A 9,232-nucleotide genomic window follows, 5' to 3' on the forward strand; every position below is an offset into this window, starting at 1 on the left:
TACCATCCTCCACCTGGGTGGGGCCTTAGTTCCTGCAGAACTCAAAGATATGTATCAGATTGTGCGGCATATCCCTTGAGGAGGAACTAGGACTCTGTTTTATATCACTGAACCATTGTTTCGTGACTGCTTTTCCTTTTTTCCTGCATTCTCTTAAGATCATTAATTACTGAGACCTGTTCAAAGGCAAGCATTGTGACCAGGCTTAGATCACAAAATGACTTAAGCCAAAAATGGCTTCTCTTATGTTAGGAAAACCATTCCTGGTTCTTTCTCAGGAGACCTACTAACCTAGACAGAATAACCTACTATTACAAAATGATAGTATTCATTCCAGAGCCAGGTCCACAAACATTTTCATATATTCATAATTTTTAAGCCCCCTCTAATGATTGCTTATATGGTTATATAAATATCTGGTGGTTTAAAATTAACTTTATTTTCATGTTAGCCCATAAGTTAACATATTCTTTTCCCAAATGAATAGGAATTATAACAACTGTCTGCAAAGAGTGTTTACAAGAATAAGAAAAGGTAGAATTTGATCCAACTTACTTTGCATACTAATCACATAATTTGGAAATCTTTGCATTAAAAAAAAACACACATTCTTCCATTCTGATTAATGTTGATTTCACTTCCAGAGTCATCTGTGTTGTCAAGACTATGGAAATTGAAAACTATCGATCCCAGTTTATCCACATGTACTTGAGAAATAAAATCTGCCTCATTTCTAACTTTTTTTTTAATTCATGAGCTTATATCTGGCGTTCAGTCATGCAGGACTGTAATTTGTTACTCTTATAGTCTCTTCATTTTAAAGTCAGCTTATTTGACTCTCTGATGTCAGAACAAATGTGTCCAGAGTTCCAAAGCATGTACATCACCCCTTTCACTTCACAGAGTCCCAGAGAAGTCTAGATCTGAAGCTACTAAGAAAACAGATTGTGCTGACCCCAGGCCAGTGGGTCATGGTAACCCTCATGCCCATGGATCAGAGACAAATGGATCTGTAAAGCAGAAATACAATTATATTCATGTCATTATTTCTGTGATTCAACTGATTTAACTTGGCATTTTATCACATTTTTCATTTGTTCCAACAGCCTTTTGGTAAATAACAGAAGAACCTTGGATTTCAATTAGCAGGAGAAATTCTTAGATGGCAAAAAGAATGAAGAGAGAAATGAGGGAAGGATGCAGTTCAGGATAAGGATAGAATATTTTTAAAAGAAAAGAATGAAGGAGGGGGGACAGAGGGAGGGAGGGAGAGAGGGTAGGCGGGAGTGAGGGAGGGAGGAAGGAAGGAAGGAAGGAAGGAAACTAAGGACTCCTCCAAAACCAGCTTTGTGTTTATTACATTTTCCCATGTTTTTGCTGCCTCTCATTTCCTAGCCACTACTGTGCTAGGTAGTTTTCAGACTCTGACTAGGCTGACTTTGTGATTTCTGTCCATTTAATCATTCCCTTTTTTTCCTATTAACCCTCCGAAAGCTTTGAAACAGATATGTTTGCCTATTGACCTAAACATAACATTTTGATCTAAGCAAAAATACAGAGTGAATAGCTGATTATACAATTAACAGCATACACCATTTTAACCTCAAGATTACCAGGGGGTCCTTCCCAAACTCCGAAAGAAGAAGCAGGTTCCTCCTAGTCAGCAAGAGCAACAATAAATCTGCAATCTTATGCTTGGGCTGCTATATGAGAATAAAACGTGTTTGAACAGGGAAGGCTGCAGACTGGTATTGTTAAACTAAATTATCCAGATAATTGCACAGTTCTTCATATCATTACGCTATTAGCAGCTTAAGCTGATATAGGCATCGACCAAGCTAAAGGCTTGTCTGCAATGCTAACTTTTTATTCTGCTGAGGTACAATCATTGAGCTTTCCTATGTTCTTTTTTAGTCACTAGACTTAAAAGTAAGGAAGAAAAAAAAGCTAGAAAGAAGAAGGAAAGATGAGTGATTTGATCATCACAAACCCCAGAACCCTGTTAAAAGGTATTTGTACTTTAAAAAGTCTTTTTTGCTGAAAGCTTTTTCAGGAGAAATAAATTATACTGACTCTATATAAATAAAAGCAGAAAGAGCAAAGACGAACATGAACATATATTACCAATGCCATTCATCAAATAGAGTTGACACTTCAATCTAATCCAGCAAATGAAAACACAGAAGTTTATAGAGTCATAGGAAGTAAGCAATTTAAACAGACCAGGGCATGAGGTCATCTAACAACACAAGAAGGAAGATGTTCCCTTTTCTTTTCTGTTTTTCTCTTTTGCATTCTTCCACTTTTCTCAGATACAGATTGATATCCATGTTTCTTGCAGGGTAAGGTGCTCTTCAAATCATATAATTAATAATAGCAGTCCAAACGTTCCTGGACAATCCACCGTCCTCTAATGTCATAAAGTAAAAGGACTTTTCATGCATTTCACACCATCATTATGGTGCAAGGTTTCTCTCTCCATAATAAAGTAATACATTTCTTAACTAATTAGGCCACTAATTTTAAATGTGATTCCCAGTAAAAACTCTTGGAGATAATTAATCTTTCTTAAAGTGTGTGAGGTTGTAAAAAACAGTTCCCCAAGCACTGTCACCACCAATCATTAATGGTCTGAATAGGTGAGGAAATACAGAGCTGCAAAAGCACATCTCATTTGTTTTTGAAAGAAAACTTCCAAGGCCACTTTATAACCAGAAATCATATCCACGTCATGAAGATGCTGTGGTAAACTTTACAGTTCCAATTAGGAACAGACAGTTTTCAATGCACTGTTCAAATGCTTTGCTAGTCTATATGTAAATACTTCACTAAAACCACTGAACGGTGATGGTGTTCAATATTAATATCACAAATTAAAGATGACATCTGAATGCCTACTATCCAGAATAGTGATCAGAGCTCATGGCAAGGCAATAATCAGCAGCTTACGCAACTTTCAGGCACCAAGGGGGAAAAAACAAATGTGATGGAACTTGGAAATTGCACTGGTGCATGAAGAACATACCATATTAAAGAGCAACTGCCGATTGACCTGGTGATGAAGTGGAGGATACGACCATATGCTGCCATAAAGGACATTTGGAAACAGCTTTGAGATTGTCCCCCGAGAGCTCATGACTATTACCTGGTGGATTCCCATTAACTGACAATGTAAACTTTATCTGTAACTATGAAATAAGCTGTCAAAATAACTGCCTGTCCTCCTGGGAGGAAAAAGTTGCCTGAATAATTATCACGCCCAGCACATTTTCCCGACAGAAATACTGAAGGTTTATGATGTCTGGATTTACCTTAAGCTCTGTAGTCATTGCCTTGGAGAAAGAAATGGTTTCCACTTCTCTTCATTCCACGGATAAACTGGATGGGGAAAAATAGGTATGTAAACATGGAAATACAAATATAAAGTCATAGGAGAGGTAAGACACAATCAATGAAAAGTTTATAATCCCAAGCACGAGGCCCTTTGCCATATGCTAAGGATACTACTCTGGGCCTGCTTCCTTTGGTAAATCATGTTTTACTTATAGAAACCAATCATACAAAGCAAGTAAGGGAGTAGGCACTGATGGTCCCAGACATGAGGCCTAAATCCAAGAATCTCCCCAAAGGAAGCTATGAATCTCCCAAGACACTGCTCCCCCATTTCGTCCTTCATGTTGGGAAAACGTCAAGAAGTGAAAGTGAGCACAAATGTAAACAGACATTATTTTCTCATGACAGTGTGTGCTGGGGTCACAAGAACAGACTCTGCGGGAAAGGCTGCTGGAGTTCAAATCCTGGCCCTGCTACCTCCCAGCTGTGTGGCCTTGGGCAGGTTCCTTAATCTCTGTGCTTCAGCTTTCCTCTGTAAAATGTGGCTACCTCACAGACCAGGGCCTGCTCTATGTCTTATAGCTACTACCTCTTATTATTGTCTTCCTGAACCTAGAACAGTGTAGGGACATGTTGAGAGAGCAAATAAAGGATCAAAGTTTGTTCTGGCCTCAGTTCATCCTCTCTCTGCTTCAAAAATGAGAAAGGGAATTTTTTTTTTAATGTCCAGTGGATGAGTTGGGTTTTTTTCTTTTGTTAACTATTATTGTTGGATTCCAAATTCCATTTATTTATTTACATACTTACTTACTTATTTTTGGCCACACTGCAGCATGCGGGGATCTTGGTTCCCTGACCAGGGATCAAACCTGTGCCTCCTGCAGCGGAAGCACAGAGTCTTAACCACTGATCGCCAGGGAAGTCCCAAGAAGGGGAATTCTGAGGCTCTCTCATGATCGCCTTTGCTGTGTCTACTGGAGAATCCTCACCCTAGCTGCTGAACCTGGACCCAGGCAGGGATGTTCCTCCACAATACCCTTTCCACCTGGGCAGAGACCTGGATGGCTGGCCCGGACCACAATCACCTCTTCTCCTGCTGCCCTTCTCTGCACTCTGTCTTTCCACGACTCCTCTACTCCCAAGCAGGGGGAGACAGATCCAGCACCATGTGGAAAGTGGGGCCATCCCACCACTGACACCTGTTTCCCCCATGTCCCCTACCACTATGGGAAGCTGGAGTCGTCGGATTCCAAATGGCACCACCTCCCCTGGCTTCCTGGGGAAATTTGCATTAGAATCCTTGTCTCAGAGTCTTCTTCTGGGGAAACCCAAACTAAGACCCTCAGTGGGTGTCTTCTGGTGCTGTCACTAGAGTGTGAAATAGGTTCGGGAACTCCAGCGGTTCTGATTTGGATGTTACAGCGGTTCTGATTTGGATGTTACAGTTACTGTCAGCAGCAACCATGAAGCAGGCACCTGTGAACAGGTGAACAAAGTAGGAAATGACCATAGACACTGGCATGCTATACTAATCCTCATGACTTTTGTTTGTGGCCTACTCTTTTTCCGAATATCCTTTTGTTCCAAGAGGCTTTCAACTAGGAGTATGAAAAGAAAAGAAACGGGATACGGAAACAGTACCAAGAGAACGCTGCTTTACGCTATAATTGCCGTGAGCAGAGAGGCTATGAAGAACAGATGCCATGTCGGGTTGAGATTCTCTCCCCTGCACCTTTTCCAGGAGGCTGACGCAAATGGGAGGATGTGACACGAGAGCAGTGTCCCTGTAATAATAATCTACCATGACTGTACAATCCATAATAGCTGTAATAGAGAAAGCAACAGTAATAAAGGCACATTACCTTGCCTCTGTGAGATCAAACAACGCTCAGATTGATGGAGGGTACACTTTGATGTCTCCTGAAAAGTCCATATTTCTGGATATCGCTGAACTACCAAGGCTTTTCCTAAGGTAAGGTTAAAAAAATAATTGTGGTTTAGGCTTCTATTTCAAAAGGAGAACAAACTGCTATTTAAGTTCTGTGTGAGAACAACAGAGACCCCAAATACAGACAGTGTCTCTGACCCGCTGTGCAGCAGAAGAATAATAAAGCTGGGCCATCCATTAATACCTGCCTTGAATTCAGGAGTAGTTGGAGTGGATAGAATAGGCAGGAGGTATTATCACTTTACAATGGCTACTTTACCAGAGATGTACACATGAGCATTCTTCTTGGGGAAAAAGCTCCTATTCTCTAAGACACTTGTCACTCTTCAATTAAAAACATATTTATTGTCAAGGGGTAGTAGAATATTGGTTTCCTTCCACCTCTATTTTGTCTATTGTTGAAAATCTTACATAAAGAAAAAGTTAGACGCCGAGAAGAGCTTTTTCTAAGTCCAGAGTGGGGAAATACTGCCACTTAAAAAATACCATTTCTGAAAGAAAGCAGAGGTGTCAGAGACAAAGAGAAAAAAGGGGAGATGTGTCAGTCAGTCAATAGTCTTTATTGAACACTCACTGTGTGGGGAGAACACAAAGGGTGTAATATACACCGTGCTCGTTCTCCAGGAGCTTGGAACCAGATGGAAGGACAAGCATTAACACGAGGAAACACGCTGAAAGCATACGACTAATTGAAACTTTAAAGAGTTGTGTGTGAGTGAATGAGTGTGAGAGTGTATATGTGTGTATGTGTGTGTGTGTATTTAAAAGGAGCTTGAAAATAAGACACATAGTAATGAAATCAGAGAATAAACACCACTGAACATAGGAGAAGTAATACAAGAATACAAATCATCCTGTAGTACTTTTGTCTTTCAGTTGACTCTTCCCTGTGTGTAAATCAGAAGTAGAAATATAACACAAGATACCTTTCTTGTCATTGGGATGTCAAGTAACTGGCATCCTCCCATGTCTGATAGCTAACGCTTCAAAGATATGCATCACATGTATTACTGTTCCACCTCATGGAAGTGACTTGACTTGAAAATGCAATGACAGGGAGCCATATTGGGGAACAGAAATTGTTTACATAATTGCTCGGTCTGTTGGTGAATGCAGGCCTTCATTTAGAATTCATTATTTTATAAACTGCACAAAGGGATTTCCAAGTTGTCAAGCTTGGTTTGTAAAAAATAAAATAAAGATATGATAAAATGTCTGGCACCAGCTTTTCTGACTTTAATTTTTTTTCCTCCGTACTATTCGTCTTCCCAGTTATAGCCGGTAGTCCATCAGCTGTGATAGCTGCTATTTTCTCTGGATTTAGATCAAACAACCTCAGAACATCCATCAGGGCCATTTTTACATCCTTTCTCCTTTGATGCCAAACCCCAAAGATTCCCCATCACGTAGAGTCTGAAAGTTGTTGGACTGACAAGCATTAGTAACCTTGGAATGTCACCCAGACACCAGCTTTCATACTGGAGAAGGCTAATGAATTTTGCTGCAACCAGCTTGGTCTTGAAATGATTTTTCTTTAGGTCACCTTTCATAGTTAAAATAGTTTGCTTTCTCATAGTTTACTTTTTGTCTGCCAAGTGAAGGTGGCAGAGAGGACTGAGCTGGAGGAAAGAGTCTGGAGCACAAAATTCTGCTAACATGCTTTTAAGACTGTATATTTTTAAATCATCTCAGCAAAACCCTAATTTCTTACACACATATATCAAAATTATATTAAATGTTTGTATATTACCTGTTTTTATTATTATTATTATTTTTTGCGGTACGCGGGCCTCTCACTGTTGTGGCCTCTCTCCCATTGTGGGGCACAGGCTCTGGACGTGCAGGCTCAGCGGCCATGGCTCACGGGCCCAGCCAATCCGCGGCATGTGGGATCTTCCCAGACAGGGGCACGAACCCGTGTCCCCTGCATCGGCAGGCAGATTCTGAACCACTGCGCCACCAGGGAGGCCCTGTACGCTTTTATTTTTAAAGGAGATCTTATGCTTAAAATATTGAAAACTCTAAAGTGTGGACTATACTTTTATAATCATATTTAGCAGATGAGGACCATCTAAGAAATTTAAGTTTTGTCCAGATGATTAAAAAATACAGTGTTAATAGCACATATCAGAATTTTGTGCCCCAGACTCTCTTGTTCTGGGGCTCAGTCCTCTCTGCCGCCCTTACTCAGCAGACAAAAGAAAAAACTAGAAGAAAAGAAAATGATTTTAAGTGTGAAAAATGACCTAAAGTAAAATCATTTTACACACACGCACGCACACGAGACTTTTAATTGTCAATGCAATTTTGGCATGCATAAAAATTGGCATGTCCTTCAAAATAACTGAGTTCCACGGGTTTGAGAACCACTGGTCCAGGGCTATAATATGCACAACTATTTCTGGTCTATAATGTACTCACATAGAGAAAAGTGCCCATGTTGCCAAGTCAAGAGTTGAAGCTCAGGATTCACTCTTTTATGTAATTAATAATATTTGTTGAAGACTAACCACATGCATTTCATCCACTATTGCTCAGGGCAGAAGAGGCGCTCAAAATTTCAATCAAAATAAATTAAAGAGTATACATAACCTAAGTTTTCTTCTCTCTCTCCAGTTTCCAGCTACTAGCCAAGTTACCGGAATAACGAGTTCCTGCCCTCACCACCGTATAGCAGGCCTTGGGCCACTTGAAAGACCCACCCACCGGCTCTGTTTTTCTGCGCCTGCGCCCTGCGCGCGGCTCCCACGCGGAGTCCGGCCCTTGTCTCGCTCAGTGGCTCCCCGGGTCCACTGGAGGGCGCTAACGCGCTCTATCAGAAGAAACACTCGCCCGGCTTCCAAAGCTGCAGACTGGTCATCTCAGAGGATTGTCGCGTTCTTTGCGTCACACTTTACCTGCTAGGCATCCAAAGAGGAGATGTCTCACCTAACCCCGCGTGAACACGACTCCCACAGCTTTGCCTGCAGCCAGTATCCCACGAGCGCATGAGGAATATCTGAGGAACCCAGATCTGAAACTCTCCGGAGCTCTCCTCCCTATGCCCACCCCCTCCCCCTGCTGCCGCTTCTGGGGCAACTACAGCAGGGCATCGGAAGCTTTTATGCATCTCCATCACCTGGGGATCTCGTTAAAAAGCAAATTCTGATTTAGTAAGACTGGCCTGGGGCTGCATCTATCAGGGCTGGGACTAGGCACAAAATTTAAGGGAGTGACAAAAAGCTTAGTAATCAAGATAGATATTTTAATGCAATAGTAATAGTATTTAATGCAATACTTTGAAATATATTTATTAAAATTAAATCTTGGGCTTCCCTGGTGGTGCATACGTTTGTTCTCTACATCTGTGTCTCAATTTCTGCTCTGCAAACTGGTTCATCTGTACGATTTTCTAGGTTCCACATATATGCATTAATATACGATATTTGTTTTTCTCTTTCTGACTTACTTCACTCTCTATGACAGTCTCTAGATCCATCCACGTCTCTACAAATGACCCAATTTTGTTCCTTTTTATGGCTGAGTAATGTTCCATTGTATGTATGTGCCACATCTTCTTTATCCATTCCTCTGTCAATGGACATTTACGTTGCTTCCATGACCTGGCTATTGTAAATAGTGCTGCAATGAACACTGGGGTGCATGTGTCTTTTTGAATTATGGTTTTCTCTGGGTATATGCGAGGCAATATTGATCTGACCACATTTTTAGCAGCAAGGCCCCATAGTCAAAAACATGTTGATTTCCTCCAAGAGGTAACACACACCCCACATTTTACCAACTGTGTACTGATCTGCTTAATTTGAGCCCATGCTAGGACCACTGATACCTATACAATATCTGTCTCACCCTTATAACAACCATGTGAAGTGGTAACTACAACTAGCTGAGGAAATACACTCTAGAGCCGTGGTTCTCAACTGGGGCAGATTTAGCAGTGCCTGGGAACAT

This window comes from Aethalodelphis obliquidens, unplaced genomic scaffold, assembly GCF_003676395.1.
Source record: "Aethalodelphis obliquidens isolate GAN/ISIS:26980383/991018 unplaced genomic scaffold, ASM367639v1 scaffold16, whole genome shotgun sequence".
NCBI classification, from domain to species: domain Eukaryota; kingdom Metazoa; phylum Chordata; class Mammalia; order Artiodactyla; family Delphinidae; genus Aethalodelphis; species Aethalodelphis obliquidens.